General features: G+C 46.0%; 21 non-coding genes across 21 annotated transcripts; 7 read left to right on the top strand and 14 right to left on the bottom strand.

Annotated features, from left to right (window-relative positions):
- The first annotated feature begins 355 nt into the window (after window positions 1-355).
- On the top strand, window positions 356-428 carry trnar-acg (transfer RNA arginine (anticodon ACG)). The gene has a single exon. It is a non-coding gene; the product is annotated as a tRNA-Arg (tRNA).
- Window positions 429-737: 309 nt separating this feature from the next.
- On the bottom strand, window positions 738-810 carry trnaa-agc (transfer RNA alanine (anticodon AGC)). Its single transcript has one exon. It is a non-coding gene; the product is annotated as a tRNA-Ala (tRNA).
- Window positions 811-1,585: 775 nt separating this feature from the next.
- Window positions 1,586-1,658, bottom strand: trnaa-ugc (transfer RNA alanine (anticodon UGC)). Its single transcript has one exon. It is a non-coding gene; the product is annotated as a tRNA-Ala (tRNA).
- A 667-nt stretch (window positions 1,659-2,325) lies between these two features.
- trnay-gua (transfer RNA tyrosine (anticodon GUA)) lies at window positions 2,326-2,411 on the bottom strand. Its single transcript is given in 2 exon segments — window positions 2,326-2,361; window positions 2,375-2,411. It is a non-coding gene; the product is annotated as a tRNA-Tyr (tRNA).
- Window positions 2,412-2,789: 378 nt separating this feature from the next.
- On the top strand, window positions 2,790-2,862 carry trnar-acg (transfer RNA arginine (anticodon ACG)). Its single transcript has one exon. It is a non-coding gene; the product is annotated as a tRNA-Arg (tRNA).
- Window positions 2,863-4,754: 1,892 nt separating this feature from the next.
- On the bottom strand, window positions 4,755-4,840 carry trnay-gua (transfer RNA tyrosine (anticodon GUA)). The gene is given in 2 exon segments: window positions 4,755-4,790; window positions 4,804-4,840. It is a non-coding gene; the product is annotated as a tRNA-Tyr (tRNA).
- Window positions 4,841-5,214: 374 nt separating this feature from the next.
- On the top strand, window positions 5,215-5,287 carry trnar-acg (transfer RNA arginine (anticodon ACG)). Its single transcript has one exon. It is a non-coding gene; the product is annotated as a tRNA-Arg (tRNA).
- A 1,577-nt stretch (window positions 5,288-6,864) lies between these two features.
- trnay-gua (transfer RNA tyrosine (anticodon GUA)) lies at window positions 6,865-6,950 on the bottom strand. Its single transcript is given in 2 exon segments — window positions 6,865-6,900; window positions 6,914-6,950. It is a non-coding gene; the product is annotated as a tRNA-Tyr (tRNA).
- A 378-nt stretch (window positions 6,951-7,328) lies between these two features.
- Window positions 7,329-7,401, top strand: trnar-acg (transfer RNA arginine (anticodon ACG)). The gene has a single exon. It is a non-coding gene; the product is annotated as a tRNA-Arg (tRNA).
- A 309-nt stretch (window positions 7,402-7,710) lies between these two features.
- On the bottom strand, window positions 7,711-7,783 carry trnaa-agc (transfer RNA alanine (anticodon AGC)). The gene has a single exon. It is a non-coding gene; the product is annotated as a tRNA-Ala (tRNA).
- A 775-nt stretch (window positions 7,784-8,558) lies between these two features.
- On the bottom strand, window positions 8,559-8,631 carry trnaa-ugc (transfer RNA alanine (anticodon UGC)). Its single transcript has one exon. It is a non-coding gene; the product is annotated as a tRNA-Ala (tRNA).
- Window positions 8,632-9,298: 667 nt separating this feature from the next.
- Window positions 9,299-9,384, bottom strand: trnay-gua (transfer RNA tyrosine (anticodon GUA)). Its single transcript is given in 2 exon segments — window positions 9,299-9,334; window positions 9,348-9,384. It is a non-coding gene; the product is annotated as a tRNA-Tyr (tRNA).
- A 378-nt stretch (window positions 9,385-9,762) lies between these two features.
- Window positions 9,763-9,835, top strand: trnar-acg (transfer RNA arginine (anticodon ACG)). The gene has a single exon. It is a non-coding gene; the product is annotated as a tRNA-Arg (tRNA).
- Window positions 9,836-10,144: 309 nt separating this feature from the next.
- trnaa-agc (transfer RNA alanine (anticodon AGC)) lies at window positions 10,145-10,217 on the bottom strand. The gene has a single exon. It is a non-coding gene; the product is annotated as a tRNA-Ala (tRNA).
- Window positions 10,218-10,992: 775 nt separating this feature from the next.
- On the bottom strand, window positions 10,993-11,065 carry trnaa-ugc (transfer RNA alanine (anticodon UGC)). Its single transcript has one exon. It is a non-coding gene; the product is annotated as a tRNA-Ala (tRNA).
- Window positions 11,066-11,732: 667 nt separating this feature from the next.
- trnay-gua (transfer RNA tyrosine (anticodon GUA)) lies at window positions 11,733-11,818 on the bottom strand. The gene is given in 2 exon segments: window positions 11,733-11,768; window positions 11,782-11,818. It is a non-coding gene; the product is annotated as a tRNA-Tyr (tRNA).
- A 378-nt stretch (window positions 11,819-12,196) lies between these two features.
- trnar-acg (transfer RNA arginine (anticodon ACG)) lies at window positions 12,197-12,269 on the top strand. The gene has a single exon. It is a non-coding gene; the product is annotated as a tRNA-Arg (tRNA).
- Window positions 12,270-12,578: 309 nt separating this feature from the next.
- trnaa-agc (transfer RNA alanine (anticodon AGC)) lies at window positions 12,579-12,651 on the bottom strand. The gene has a single exon. It is a non-coding gene; the product is annotated as a tRNA-Ala (tRNA).
- A 775-nt stretch (window positions 12,652-13,426) lies between these two features.
- trnaa-ugc (transfer RNA alanine (anticodon UGC)) lies at window positions 13,427-13,499 on the bottom strand. The gene has a single exon. It is a non-coding gene; the product is annotated as a tRNA-Ala (tRNA).
- Window positions 13,500-14,166: 667 nt separating this feature from the next.
- trnay-gua (transfer RNA tyrosine (anticodon GUA)) lies at window positions 14,167-14,252 on the bottom strand. Its single transcript is given in 2 exon segments — window positions 14,167-14,202; window positions 14,216-14,252. It is a non-coding gene; the product is annotated as a tRNA-Tyr (tRNA).
- Window positions 14,253-14,630: 378 nt separating this feature from the next.
- On the top strand, window positions 14,631-14,703 carry trnar-acg (transfer RNA arginine (anticodon ACG)). Its single transcript has one exon. It is a non-coding gene; the product is annotated as a tRNA-Arg (tRNA).
- The last annotated feature ends 636 nt before the right edge of the window (window positions 14,704-15,339 follow it).

Here is a 15,339-nt window from a genome sequence, read left to right as displayed (position 1 = left end):
TGTTTTAGACTTTTTAGATTTAGAGATACAGCGTGGAAACAGGCCCTTCAGCCCACTGAGCCCGCGCCGCCCGGCGATCCCCGCACATTAACACTACCCTACACACTAGGGACAATTTTTTAATTTTTTTTTTACATTTACCCAGTTAATTAACCTACATACCTGTACGTCTTTGGAGTGTGGGAGGAAACCGAAGATCTCGGAGAAAACCCACGCAGGTCATGGGGAGAACGTAAACTCCGTACAGACGGCGCCTTTCTTTGCCTTTAACATATTGCCCTTCGCTGTCTGCTGTTTGGGCACCTGCTATATATAGCATGAACACCCTCACATCTGCAACTTCCCCTCATAGCTTGGGCCAGTGGCGCAATGGATAACGTGTCTGACTACGGATCAGAAGATTGTAGGTTCGACTCCTACCTGGCTCGCTTTCTTACTCTGCACATTATTTTGCAAGGCCGCTCCACTGCCTCAGTCCTTCCTTCTGGTCGGGCATTGCTTTATTCACACCCAATTCTCATAGGCAGATAGTTTTCACCTCAATCGTTACACACACACGATATCATGATAACGTGCCATTTCTCGCTATCTCTTTTTTTCTTTCCAATCAAAGTAGACCATCATTTCTTCACTGATGCAAAACCTGACATGATGCGCCGACTCTCCTCATTTCTGCACCTCAGCTAGTACATGTATCAAGCAAGAGACCGGGACAACACATGCATCCAAAAGACCAATGGAGAATGCAGGCATCGATCCTGCTGCCTCTCGCATGCTAAGCGAGTGCTCTACCATTTGAGCTAATTCCCCATGCACTTTTGCCATTCTCCGGCTTCTTCACTCTCCACCACAGAGCCTCCTCCAGACTCAGGAACAGCTTCATCCCCAGGGCCATAGCTGTGATGAACCGGTCCTGCTGAGCCGGATGGTCACATAGCACAGTGAACCGGCACAGATCTACTTGCACTTTATTCTCTTTTAAAACTGTTCTCATTTGTTTCTTGGGTTGTTTAAATTAATACTGATTTACTAATTGGTTTATTGCATCGTATGGGAGGCGCATTCCCAATCTTGTTGTACCCCTGTACAATGACAATAAAGATATATTGTATTGTATTGTATTGTATGGTATACCTCAGCGTGTTATCTCTCAATGTAAATTCTTACTCTTCCCCCACACATTTTGATGACACGTATTGCAAAATAGAATCAAGCCCTTCTTCAGGAGAGAGGTGAATGAATTACGATGCAGCCAAGGGGCAAGTTTTTCTTACGAGGGAGTGGCCACAGCACTGATACCCAAAGTATTTTATGAAAAGTTGGAATGTGCCAAAACTTAACACTCTCTGCTGGTGACCCTTCTGGTTGGGCATTGCTTTACTCACACCCAATTCTCGTAGGTAGATAGTTTTCACCTCAATCCTTACACACGATATCAGGAGTGCTTGCAATTTCTCTTTATCTCGTCTCTTCTTTCCAATCAATGTGGATCATCATTTCTTCAATGATACAAAACCTGACATGATGCACATTCTCTCTTCGTTTCTGCACCAGAGACCAGAAGGCACCTGCATTCAAAATCCAATGGAGAATGCGGGCATCGATCCCGCTACCTCTCGCATGCAAAGCGAGCGCTCTACCATTTGAGCTAATTCCCCTGCAGTTTTGCCATTCTCTGTCTTCTTCACTCTCCACCACAGAGCCACTGAAATTCTGCAAGTAACTTTATCAATATTCAGATGTCCGTCCAAAACCTCAGCCTATTTCCTCTCAACGTAAAATGTCACCCTTCCATCACACATTTTGCTGACAAGTTATGCATACCAGCATACTATCCTATCCAGCTGAGAGGCAAATTAATTAAGGGAGAACTGAGGGGCAACTTTTAGACTCATGGGAATGGCCACAACACCGATACCCAATGTATTTTCATAAAATGTTGGAAATGTTTCAGATCATAGCACTCCCTGCTGGTATGTTGATGCAACTGTAGAAAATAGATAGACACCTTGTGCAGACTGCATACACAGGCATGATGAGAGGTTTTTTAATGCTTTGCTGGCCAACGGTTATTATGTACAGTGGCTACTCAGGGGTGCCAGTTTCTTACTGATTCATGACCCATCAAATCTGTGGTTGGTGTTACTATTTCAACAGTTTCGCAAACTGGAGTACATGCTGTGCTACACAAGCCATGAGTATTCAGAAGTTTGATGCCGGTGCAATCCTTGTGGTCAGTGGCCAGAGGTCTGGAGACCAGCTCAATCCGTCTTTGCTGCTGGGCTGTGTGGGAAATCCTGCTGAATGTAACAAAATGCGAGCCGCTCCTTCGAGCCGGAATTGAACCAGCGACCTAAGGATGACAATATTTCCACTACAGTCCTCCGCTCTACCAACTGAGCTATCGAAGGAAAGCCTCCACCAAGCTTGTCTGTTTTAGACTTTTTAGATTTAGAGATACAGCGCGGAAACAGGCCCTTCAGCCCACTGAGCCCGCGTCACCAGGCGATCCCCGCACATTAACACTACCCTACACACTAGGGACAATTTTTTAATTTTTTTTTTACATTTACCCAGTTAATTAACCTACATACCTGTACGTCTTTGGAGTGTGGGAGGAAACCGAAGATCTCGGAGAAAACCCACGCAGGTCATGGGGAGAACGTACAAACTCGGTACAGACGGCGCCTTTCTTTGCCTTTAACATATTGCCCTTCGCTGTCTGCTGTTTGGGCACCTGCTATATATAGCATGAACACCCTCACATCTGCAACTTCCCCTCATAGCTTGGGCTAGTGGCGCAATGGATAACGTGTCTGACTACGGATCAGAAGATTGTAGGTTCGACTCCTACCTGGCTCGCTTTCTTACTCTGCACATTATTTTGCAAGGCCGCTCCACTGCCTCAGTCCTTCCTTCTGGTCGGGCATTGCTTTATTCACACCCAATTCTCATAGGCAGATAGTTTTCACCTCAATCGTTACACACACACGATATCATGATAACGTGCCATTTCTCGCTATCTCTTTTTTTCTTTCCAATCAAAGTAGACCATCATTTCTTCACTGATGCAAAACCTGACATGATGCGCCGACTCTCCTCATTTCTGCACCTCAGCTAGTACATGTATCAAGCAAGAGACCGGGACAACACATGCATCCAAAAGACCAATGGAGAATGCAGGCATCGATTCTGCTGCCTCTCGCATGCTAAGCGAGCGCTCTACCATTTGAGCTAATTCCCCATGCACTTTTGCCATTCTCCGGCTTCTTCACTCTCCACCACAGAGCCTCCTCCAGACTCAGGAACAGCTTCATCCCCAGGGCCATAGCTGTGATGAACCGGTCCTGCTGAGCCGGATGGTCACATAGCACAGTGAACCGGCACAGATCTACTTGCACTTTATTCTCTTTTAAAACTGTTCTCATTTGTTTCTTGGGTTGTTTAAATTAATACTGATTTACTAATTGGTTTATTGCATCGTATGGGAGGCGCATTCCCAATCTTGTTGTACCCCTGTACAATGACAATAAAGATATATTGTATTGTATTGTATTGTATACCTCAGCGTGTTATCTCTCAATGTAAACTCTTACTCTTCCACCACACATTTTGATGACACGTAATGCAAAATAGAATCAAGCCCTTCTTCAGGAGAGAGGTGAATGAATTACGATGCAGCCAAAGGGCAAGTTTTTCTTACGAGGGAGTGGCCACAGCACTGATACCCAAAGTATTTTATGAAAAGTTGGAATGTGCCAAAACTTAGCACTCTCTGCTGGTGACCCTTCTGGTTGGGCATTGCTTTACTCACACCCAATTCTCGTAGGTAGATAGTTTTCATCTCAATCCTTACACACGATATCAGGAGCGCTTGCAATTTCTCTTTATCTCGTCTCTTCTTTCCAATCAATGTGGATCATCATTTCTTCAATGATACAAAACCTGACATGATGCACATTCTCTCTCCGTTTCTGCACCAGAGACCAGAAGGCACCTGCATTCAAAATCCAATGGAGAATGCGGGCATCGATCCCGCTACCTCTCGCATGCAAAGCGAGCGCTCTACCATTTGAGCTCATTCCCCTGCAATTTTGCCATTCTCTGTCTTCTTCACTCTCCACCACAGAGCCACTGAAATTCTGCAAGTAACTTTATCAATATTCAGATGTCCGTCCAAAACCTCAGCCTATTTCCTCTCAACGTAAAATGTCACCCTTCCATCACACATTTTGCTGACAAGTTATGCATACCAGCATACTATCCTATCCAGCTGAGAGGCAAATTAATTAAGAGAGAACTGAGGGGCAACTTTTAGACTCATGGGAATGGCCACAACACCGATACCCAATGTATTTTCATAAAATGTTGGAATTGTTTCAGATCATAGCATTCCCTGCTGGTATGGTGATGCAACTGTAGAAAATAGATAGACACCTTGTGCAGACTGCATACACAGGCATGATGAGAGGTTTCTTAATGCTTTGCTGGCCAACGGTTATTATGTACAGTGGCTACTCAGGGGTGCCAGTTTCTTACTGATTCATGACCCATCAAATCTGTGGTTGGTGTTACTATTTCAACAGTTTCGCAAACTGGAGTACATGCTGTGCTACACAAGCCATGAGTATTCAGAAGTTTGATGCCGGTGCAATCCTTGTGGTCAGTGGCCAGAGGTCTGGAGACCAGCTCAATCCGTCTTTGCTGCTGGGCTGTGTGGGAAATCCTGCTGAATGTAACAAAAGGCGAGCCACTCCTTCGAGCCAGAATTGAACCAGCGACCTAAGGATGACAATATTTCCACTACAGTCCTCCGCTCTACCAACTGAGCTATCGAAGGAAAGCCTCCACCAAGCTTGTCTGTTTTAGACTTTTTAGATTTAGAGATACAGCGCGGAAACAGGCCCTTCAGCCCACTGAGCCCGCGCCGCCCGGCGATCCCCGCACATTAACACTATCCTACACACTAGGGACAATTTTTTAATTTTTTTTTTACATTTACCCAGTTAATTAACCTACATACCTGTACGTCTTTGGAGTGTGGGAGGAAACCGAAGATCTCGGAGAAAACCCACGCAGGTCATGGGGAGAACGTACAAACTCGGTACAGACGGCGCCTTTCTTTGCCTTTAACATATTGCCCTTCGCTGTCTGCTGTTTGGGCACCTGCTATAGCATGAACACCCGCACATCTGCAACTTCCCCTCATAGCTTGGGCCAGTGGCGCAATGGATAACGTGTCTGACTACGGATCAGAAGATTGTAGGTTCGACTCCTACCTGGCTCGCTTTCTTACTCTGCACATTATTTTGCAAGGCCGCTCCACTGCCTCAGTCCTTCCTTCTGGTCGGGCATTGCTTTATTCACACCCAATTCTCATAGGCAGATAGTTTTCACCTCAATCAAGTCAAGTCAAGTCAAGTCAAATTTATTTGTCACATACACATACTCGATGTGCAGTGAAATGAAAGTGGCAATGCCTGCGGGTTGTGCACAAAAATAATTACAGTTACAGCATATAAATAAAGTTAATAAGTTACTAAACATAGCACAAAAAGTGTCGACAAAAATTTAGTCTCTGGGGTTATCAAAGTTGACAGTCCTGATGAAGCTCCGTCTCATCCTCTCCGTTTTCACAGCGTGACAGCGGAGGCGTTTGCCTGACCGTAGCATCTGGAACAGTTCGTTACTGGGGTGGCAGGGGTCCCTCATGATCTTGCTTGCTCTGGATCTGCACCTCCTGATGTATAGGTCCTGCAGGGGGACGAGTGTAGTTCCCATGGTGCGTTCTGCCGAACGCACTACTCTCTGCAGGGCCATCCTGTCCTGGGCAGAGCTGTTCCCAAACCAGACTGTAATGTTGCCGGACAGGATGCTCTCTACAGCCCCAGAGTAGAAGCAATGAAGGATCCTCAGCGACACTCTGAATTTCCTCAGTTGTCTAAGGTGGTAAAGGCGCTGCTTAGCCTTACCCACCAGTGCGGCAATGTGCGTTGCCCACGTCAGATCCTCTGAGATGCGGACTCCCAAGTATTTGAAACTGCTCACCCTATCCACAATAGACCCATTTATCTCCAGTGGCGTGTACGTCCTTGGATGTTTAGCCCTTCTGAAGTCCACAATCAGCTCCTTTGTTTTAGTGACATTCAAGAGGAGGCTATTGTCCTGACACCAGAGTGCCAGATCAGACACCTCCTCCCGGTAGGCCTTCTCATCGTTGTTGGAGATCCGGCCCACCACCACAGTGTCATCAGCAAACTTGATGATGGAGTTTGAGCTGAACCTGGCCCTACAGTCATGTGTGTACAGGGAGTACAGTAGGGGGCTAAGGACGCAGCCCTGGGGGGATCCTATGTTCAGGGTGAGGGAGCTAGATGTGTGTTCCCCCATCCTGACCACTTGGGGCCTGGCAGTGAGAAAGTCCAGGACCCAGGCACACAGAGGGGTGCTAAGCCCCAGTTCCAGCAGCTTCTCAACCAGTCTGCTGGGGACTATTGTGTTGAATGCTGAACTAAAGTCAATGAACAGCATCCTCACATAGCCCCCCTGGCTGTCCAGATGAGAGAGAGCGGTGTGTAGAACCTGGGAGACCGCATCATCCGTGGACCTGTTCGGACGGTATGCGAACTGTAGTGGGTCCATGTTGCGAGGAAGGAGGGCGCAGATGTGCTTCTTGACTAGCCTCTCCAAGCATTTCATGACAACCGAGGTGAGGGCCACCGGTCGGTAGTCATTTAAACACGCTGGAGAGGCATTCTTTGGCACCGGTACAATGATGGATCTTTTGAAGCATGCAGGGACCACGGACTTTGCCAAGGAGAGGTTGAATATTGTGGTGAGCACTGGAGACAAAATGCGAGCCGCTCCTTCGAGCCGGAATTGAACCAGCGACCTAAGGATGACAATATTTCCACTACAGTCCTCCGCTCTACCAACTGAGCTATCGAAGGAAAGCCTCCACCAAGCTTGTCTGTTTTAGACTTTTTAGATTTAGAGATACAGCGCGGAAACAGGCCCTTCAGCCCACTGAGCCCGCGCCGCCCGGCGATCCCCGCACATTAACACTACCCTACACACTAGGGACAATTTTTTAATTTTTTTTTTACATTTACCCAGTTAATTAACCTACATACCTGTACGTCTTTGGAGTGTGGGAGGAAACCGAAGATCTCGGAGAAAACCCACGCAGGTCATGGGGAGAACGTACAAACTCGGTACAGACGGCGCCTTTCTTTGCCTTTAACATATTGCCCTTCGCTGTCTGCTGTTTGGGCACCTGCTATATATAGCATGAACACCCGCACATCTGCAACTTCCCCTCATAGCTTGGGCCAGTGGCGCAATGGATAACGTGTCTGACTACGGATCAGAAGATTGTAGGTTCGACTCCTACCTGGCTCGCTTTCTTACTCTGCACATTATTTTGCAAGGCCGCTCCACTGCCTCAGTCCTTCCTTCTGGTCGGGCATTGCTTTATTCACACCCAATTCTCATAGGCAGATAGTTTTCACCTCAATCGTTACACACACACGATATCATGATAACGTGCCATTTCTCGCTATCTCTTTTTTTCTTTCCAATCAATGTAGACCATCATTTCTTCACTGATGCAAAACCTGACATGATGCGCCGACTCTCCTCATTTCTGCACCTCAGCAAGTACATGTATCAAGCAAGAGACCGGGACAACACATGCATCCAAAAGACCAATGGAGAATGCAGGCATCGATCCTGCTGCCTCTCGCATGCTAAGCGAGCGCTCTACCATTTGAGCTAATTCCCCATGCACTTTTGCCATTCTCCGGCTTCTTCACTCTCCACCACAGAGCCTCCTCCAGACTCAGGAAAAGCTTCATCCCCAGGGCCATAGGTGTGATGAACCGGTCCTGCTGAGCCGGATGGTCACATAGCAAAGTGAACCGGCACAGATCTACTTGCACTTTATTCTCTTTTAAAACTGTTCTCATTTGTTTCTTGGGTTGTTTAAATTAATACTGATTTACTAATTGGTTTATTGCATCGTATGGGAGGCGCATTCCCAATCTCGTTGTACCCCTGTACAATGACAATAAAGATATATTGTATTGTATTGTATTGTATTGTATAACTCAGCGTGTTATCTCTCAATGTAAACTCTTACTCTTCCACCACACATTTTGATGACACGTAATGCAAAATAGAATCAAGCCCTTCTTCAGGAGAGAGGTGAATGAATTACGATGCAGCCAAAGGGCAAGTTTTTCTTACGAGGGAGTGGCCACAGCACTGATACCCAAAGTATTTTATGAAAAGTTGGAATGTGCCAAAACTTAGCACTCTCTGCTGGTGACCCTTCTGGTTGGGCATTGCTTTACTCACACCCAATTCTCGTAGGTAGATAGTTTTCATCTCAATCCTTACACACGATATCAGGAGCGCTTGCAATTTCTCTTTATGTCGTCTCTTCTTTCCAATCAATGTGGATCATCATTTCTTCAATGATACAAAACCTGACATGATGCACATTCTCTCTTCGTTTCTGCACCAGAGACCAGAAGGCACCTGCATTCAAAATCCAATGGAGAATGCGGGCATCGATCCCGCTACCTCTCGCATGCAAAGCGAGCGCTCTACCATTTGAGCTAATTCCCCTGCAATTTTGCCATTCTCTGTCTTCTTCACTCTCCACCACAGAGCCACTGAAATTCTGCAAGTAACTTTATCAATATTCAGATGTCCGTCCAAAACCTCAGCCTATTTCCTCTCAACGTAAAATGTCACCCTTCCATCACACATTTTGCTGACAAGTTATGCATACCAGCATACTATCCTATCCAGCTGAGAGGCAAATTAATTAAGAGAGAACTGAGGGGCAACTTTTAGACTCATGGGAATGGCCGCAACACCGATACCCAATGTATTTTCATAAAATGTTGGAATTGTTTCAGATCATAGCACTCCCTGCTGGTATGTTGATGCAACTGTAGAAAATAGATAGACACCTTGTGCAGACTGCATACACAGGCATGATGAGAGGTTTTTTAATGCTTTGCTGGCCAACGGTTATTATGTACAGTGGCTACCCAGGGGTGCCAGTTTCTTACTGATTCATCACCCATCAAATCTGTGGTTGATGTTACTATTTCAACAGTTTCGCAAACTGGAGTACATGCTGTGCTACACAAGCCATGAGTATTCAGAAGTTTGATGCCGGTGCAATCCTTGTGGTCAGTGGCCAGAGGTCTGGAGACCAGCTCAATCCGTCTTTGCTGCTGGGCTGTGTGGGAAATCCTGCTGAATGTAACAAAATGCGAGCCGCTCCTTCGAGCCGGAATTGAACCAGCGACCTAAGGATGACAATATTTCCACTACAGTCCTCCGCTCTACCAACTGAGCTATCGAAGGAAAGCCTCCACCAAGCTTGTCTGTTTTAGACTTTTTAGATTTAGAGATACAGCGCGGAAACAGGCCCTTCAGCCCACTGAGCCCGCGCCGCCTGGCGATCCCCGCACATTAACACTACCCTACACACTAGGGACAATTTTTTAATTTTTTTTTTACATTTACCCAGTTAATTAACCTACATACCTGTACGTCTTTGGAGTGTGGGAGGAAACCGAAGATCTCGGAGAAAACCCACGCAGGTCATGGGGAGAACGTACAAACTCGGTACAGACGGCGCCTTTCTTTGCCTTTAACATATTGCCCTTCGCTGTCTGCTGTTTGGGCACCTGCTATATATAGCATGAACACCCGCACATCTGCAACTTCCCCTCATAGCTTGGGCCAGTGGCGCAATGGATAACGTGTCTGACTACGGATCAGAAGATTGTAGGTTCGACTCCTACCTGGCTCGCTTTCTTACTCTGCACATTATTTTGCAAGGCCGCTCCACTGCCTCAGTCCTTCCTTCTGGTCGGGCATTGCTTTATTCACACCCAATTCTCATAGGCAGATAGTTTTCACCTCAATCGTTACACACACACGATATCATGATAACGTGCCATTTCTCGCTATCTCTTTTTTTCTTTCCAATCAATGTAGACCATCATTTCTTCACTGATGCAAAACCTGACATGATGCGCCGACTCTCCTCATTTCTGCACCTCAGCAAGTACATGTATCAAGCAAGAGACCGGGACAACACATGCATCCAAAAGACCAATGGAGAATGCAGGCATCGATCCTGCTGCCTCTCGCATGCTAAGCGAGCGCTCTACCATTTGAGCTAATTCCCCATGCACTTTTGCCATTCTCCGGCTTCTTCACTCTCCACCACAGAGCCTCCTCCAGACTCAGGAAAAGCTTCATCCCCAGGGCCATAGGTGTGATGAACCGGTCCTGCTGAGCCGGATGGTCACATAGCAAAGTGAACCGGCACAGATCTACTTGCACTTTATTCTCTTTTAAAACTGTTCTCATTTGTTTCTTGGGTTGTTTAAATTAATACTGATTTACTAATTGGTTTATTGCATCGTATGGGAGGCGCATTCCCAATCTCGTTGTACCCCTGTACAATGACAATAAAGATATATTGTATTGTATTGTATTGTATTGTATAACTCAGCGTGTTATCTCTCAATGTAAACTCTTACTCTTCCACCACACATTTTGATGACACGTAATGCAAAATAGAATCAAGCCCTTCTTCAGGAGAGAGGTGAATGAATTACGATGCAGCCAAAGGGCAAGTTTTTCTTACGAGGGAGTGGCCACAGCACTGATACCCAAAGTATTTTATGAAAAGTTGGAATGTGCCAAAACTTAGCACTCTCTGCTGGTGACCCTTCTGGTTGGGCATTGCTTTACTCACACCCAATTCTCGTAGGTAGATAGTTTTCATCTCAATCCTTACACACGATATCAGGAGCGCTTGCAATTTCTCTTTATGTCGTCTCTTCTTTCCAATCAATGTGGATCATCATTTCTTCAATGATACAAAACCTGACATGATGCACATTCTCTCTTCGTTTCTGCACCAGAGACCAGAAGGCACCTGCATTCAAAATCCAATGGAGAATGCGGGCATCGATCCCGCTACCTCTCGCATGCAAAGCGAGCGCTCTACCATTTGAGCTAATTCCCCTGCAATTTTGCCATTCTCTGTCTTCTTCACTCTCCACCACAGAGCCACTGAAATTCTGCAAGTAACTTTATCAATATTCAGATGTCCGTCCAAAACCTCAGCCTATTTCCTCTCAACGTAAAATGTCACCCTTCCATCACACATTTTGCTGACAAGTTATGCATACCAGCATACTATCCTATCCAGCTGAGAGGCAAATTAATTAAGAGAGAACTGAGGGGCAACTTTTAGACTCATGGGAATGGCCGCAACACCGATACCCAATGTATTTTCATAAAATGTTGGAATTGTTTCAGATCATAGCACTCCCTGCTGGTATGTTGATGCAACTGTAGAAAATAGATAGACACCTTGTGCAGACTGCATACACAGGCATGATGAGAGGTTTTTTAATGCTTTGCTGGCCAACGGTTATTATGTACAGTGGCTACCCAGGGGTGCCAGTTTCTTACTGATTCATCACCCATCAAATCTGTGGTTGATGTTACTATTTCAACAGTTTCGCAAACTGGAGTACATGCTGTGCTACACAAGCCATGAGTATTCAGAAGTTTGATGCCGGTGCAATCCTTGTGGTCAGTGGCCAGAGGTCTGGAGACCAGCTCAATCCGTCTTTGCTGCTGGGCTGTGTGGGAAATCCTGCTGAATGTAACAAAATGCGAGCCGCTCCTTCGAGCCGGAATTGAACCAGCGACCTAAGGATGACAATATTTCCACTACAGTCCTCCGCTCTACCAACTGAGCTATCGAAGGAAAGCCTCCACCAAGCTTGTCTGTTTTAGACTTTTTAGATTTAGAGATACAGCGCGGAAACAGGCCCTTCAGCCCACTGAGCCCGCGCCGCCTGGCGATCCCCGCACATTAACACTACCCTACACACTAGGGACAATTTTTTAATTTTTTTTTTACATTTACCCAGTTAATTAACCTACATACCTGTACGTCTTTGGAGTGTGGGAGGAAACCGAAGATCTCGGAGAAAACCCACGCAGGTCATGGGGAGAACGTACAAACTCGGTACAGACGGCGCCTTTCTTTGCCTTTAACATATTGCCCTTCGCTGTCTGCTGTTTGGGCACCTGCTATATATAGCATGAACACCCTCACATCTGCAACTTCCCCTCATAGCTTGGGCCAGTGGCGCAATGGATAACGTGTCTGACTACGGATCAGAAGATTGTAGGTTCGACTCCTACCTGGCTCGCTTTCTTACTCTGCACATTATTTTGCAAGGCCGCTCCACTGCCTCAGTCCTTCCTTCTGGTCGGGCATTGCTTTATTCACACCCAATTCTCATAGGCAGATAGTTTTCACCTCAATCGTTACACACACACGATATCATGATAACGTGCCATTTCTCGCTATCTCTTTTTTTCTTTCCAATCAAAGTAGACCATCATTTCTTCACTGATGCAAAACCTGACATGATGCGCCGACTCTCCTCATTTCTGCACCTCAGCTAGTACATGTATCAAGCAAGAGACCGGGACAACACATGCATCCAAAAGACAAATGGAGAATGCAGGCATCGATCCTGCTGCCTCTCGCATGCTAAGCGAGCGCTCTACCATTTGAGCTAATTCCCCATGCACTTTTGCCATTCTCCGGCTTCTTCACTCTCCACCACAGAGCCTCCTCCAGACTCAGGAACAGCTTCATCCCCAGGGCCATAGCTGTGATGAACCGGTCCTGCTGAGCCGGATGGTCACATAGCACAGTGAACCGGCACAGATCTACTTGCACTTTATTCTCTTTTAAAACTGTTCTCATTTGTTTCTTGGGTTGTTTAAATTAATACTGATTTACTAATTGGTTTATTGCATCGTATGGGAGGCGCATTCCCAATCTCGTTGTACCCCTGTACAATGACAATAAAGATATATTGTATTGTATTGTATTGTATTGTATACCTCAGCGTGTTATCTCTCAATGTAAACTCTTACTCTTCCACCACACATTTTGATGACACGTAATGCAAAATAGAATCAAGCCCTTCTTCAGGAGAGAGGTGAATGAATTACGATGCAGCCAAAGGGCAAGTTTTTCTTACGAGGGAGTGGCCACAGCACTGATACCCAAAGTATTTTATGAAAAGTTGGAATGTGCCAAAACTTAGCACTCTCTGCTGGTGACCCTTCTGGTTGGGCATTGCTTTACTCACACCCAATTCTCGTAGGTAGATAGTTTTCCTCTCAATCCTTACACACGATATCAGGAGCGCTTGCAATTTCTCTTTATGTCGTCTCTTCTTTCCAATCAATGTGGATCATCATTTCTTCAATGATACAAAACCTGACATGATGCACATTCTCTCTTCGTTTCTGCACCAGAGACCAGAAGGCACCTGCATTCAAAATCCAATGGAGAATGCGGGCATCGATCCCGCTACCTCTCGCATGCAAAGCGAGCGCTCTACCATTTGAGCTAATTCCCCTGCAATTTTGCCATTCTCTGTCTTCTTCACTCTCCACCACAGAGCCACTGAAATTCTGCAAGTAACTTTATCAATATTCAGATGTCCGTCCAAAACCTCAGCCTATTTCCTCTCAACGTAAAATGTCACCCTTCCATCACACATTTTGCTGACAAGTTATGCATACCAGCATACTATCCTATCCAGCTGAGAGGCAAATTAATTAAGAGAGAACTGAGGGGCAACTTTTAGACTCATGGGAATGGCCACAACACCGATACCCAATGTATTTTCATAAAATGTTGGAATTGTTTCAGATCATAGCACTCCCTGCTGGTATGTTGATGCAACTGTAGAAAATAGATAGACACCTTGTGCAGACTGCATACACAGGCATGATGAGAGGTTTCTTAATGCTTTGCTGGCCAACGGTTATTATGTACAGTGGCTACTCAGGGGTGCCAGTTTCTTACTGATTCATGACCCATCAAATCTGTGGTTGGTGTTACTATTTCAACAGTTTCGCAAACTGGAGTACATGCTGTGCTACACAAGCCATGAGTATTCAGAAGTTTGATGCCGGTGCAATCCTTGTGGTCAGTGGCCAGAGGTCTGGAGACCAGCTCAATCCGTCTTTGCTGCTGGGCTGTGTGGGAAATCCTGCTGAATGTAACAAAAGGCGAGCCGCTCCTTCGAGCCGGAATTGAACCAGCGACCTAAGGATGGCAATATTTCCACTACAGTCCTCCGCTCTACCAACTGAGCTATCGAAGGAAAGCCTCCACCAAGCTTGTCTGTTTTAGACTTTTTAGATTTAGAGATACAGCGCGGAAACAGGCCCTTCAGCCCACTGAGCCCGCGCCGCCCGGCGATCCCCGCACATTAACACTATCCTACACACTAGGGACAATTTTTTAATTTTTTTTTTACATTTACCCAGTTAATTAACCTACATACCTGTACGTCTTTGGAGTGTGGGAGGAAACCGAAGATCTCGGAGAAAACCCACGCAGGTCATGGGGAGAACGTACAAACTCGGTACAGACGGCGCCTTTCTTTGCCTTTAACATATTGCCCTTCGCTGTCTGCTGTTTGGGCACCTGCTATATATAGCATGAACACCCTCACATCTGCAACTTCCCCTCATAGCTTGGGCCAGTGGCGCAATGGATAACGTGTCTGACTACGGATCAGAAGATTGTAGGTTCGACTCCTACCTGGCTCGCTTTCTTACTCTGCACATTATTTTGCAAGGCCGCTCCACTGCCTCAGTCCTTCCTTCTGGTCGGGCATTGCTTTATTCACACCCAATTCTCATAGGCAGATAGTTTTCACCTCAATCGTTACACACACACGATATCATGATAACGTGCCATTTCTCGCTATCTCTTTTTTTCTTTCCAATCAAAGTAGACCATCATTTCTTCACTGATGCAAAACCTGACATGATGCGCCGACTCTCCTCATTTCTGCACCTCAGCAAGTACATGTATCAAGCAAGAGACCGGGACAACACATGCATCCAAAAGACCAATGGAGAATGCAGGCATCGATCCTGCTGCCTCTTGCATGCTAAGCGAGCGCTCTACCATTTGAGCTAATTCCCCATGCACTTTTGCCATTCTCCGGCTTCTTCACTCTCCACCACAGAGCCTCCTCCAGACTCAGGAAAAGCTTCATCCCCAGGGCCATAGGTGTGATGAACCGGTCCTGCTGAGCCGGATGGTCACATAGCACAGTGAACCGGCACAGATCTACTTGCACTTTATTCTCTTTTAAAACTGTTCTCATTTGTTTCTTGGGTTGTTTAAATTAATACTGATTTACTAATTGGTTTATTGCATCGTATGGGAGGCGCATT

The sequence above is a fragment of the Rhinoraja longicauda genome, chromosome 4 (genome assembly GCF_053455715.1).
Source record: "Rhinoraja longicauda isolate Sanriku21f chromosome 4, sRhiLon1.1, whole genome shotgun sequence".
Taxonomy (NCBI): Eukaryota; Metazoa; Chordata; class Chondrichthyes; order Rajiformes; family Arhynchobatidae; genus Rhinoraja; species Rhinoraja longicauda.
The sequence above is the reverse complement of the archived record's forward strand: the minus strand, read 5'-3'. Positions and strand labels throughout refer to the sequence as shown.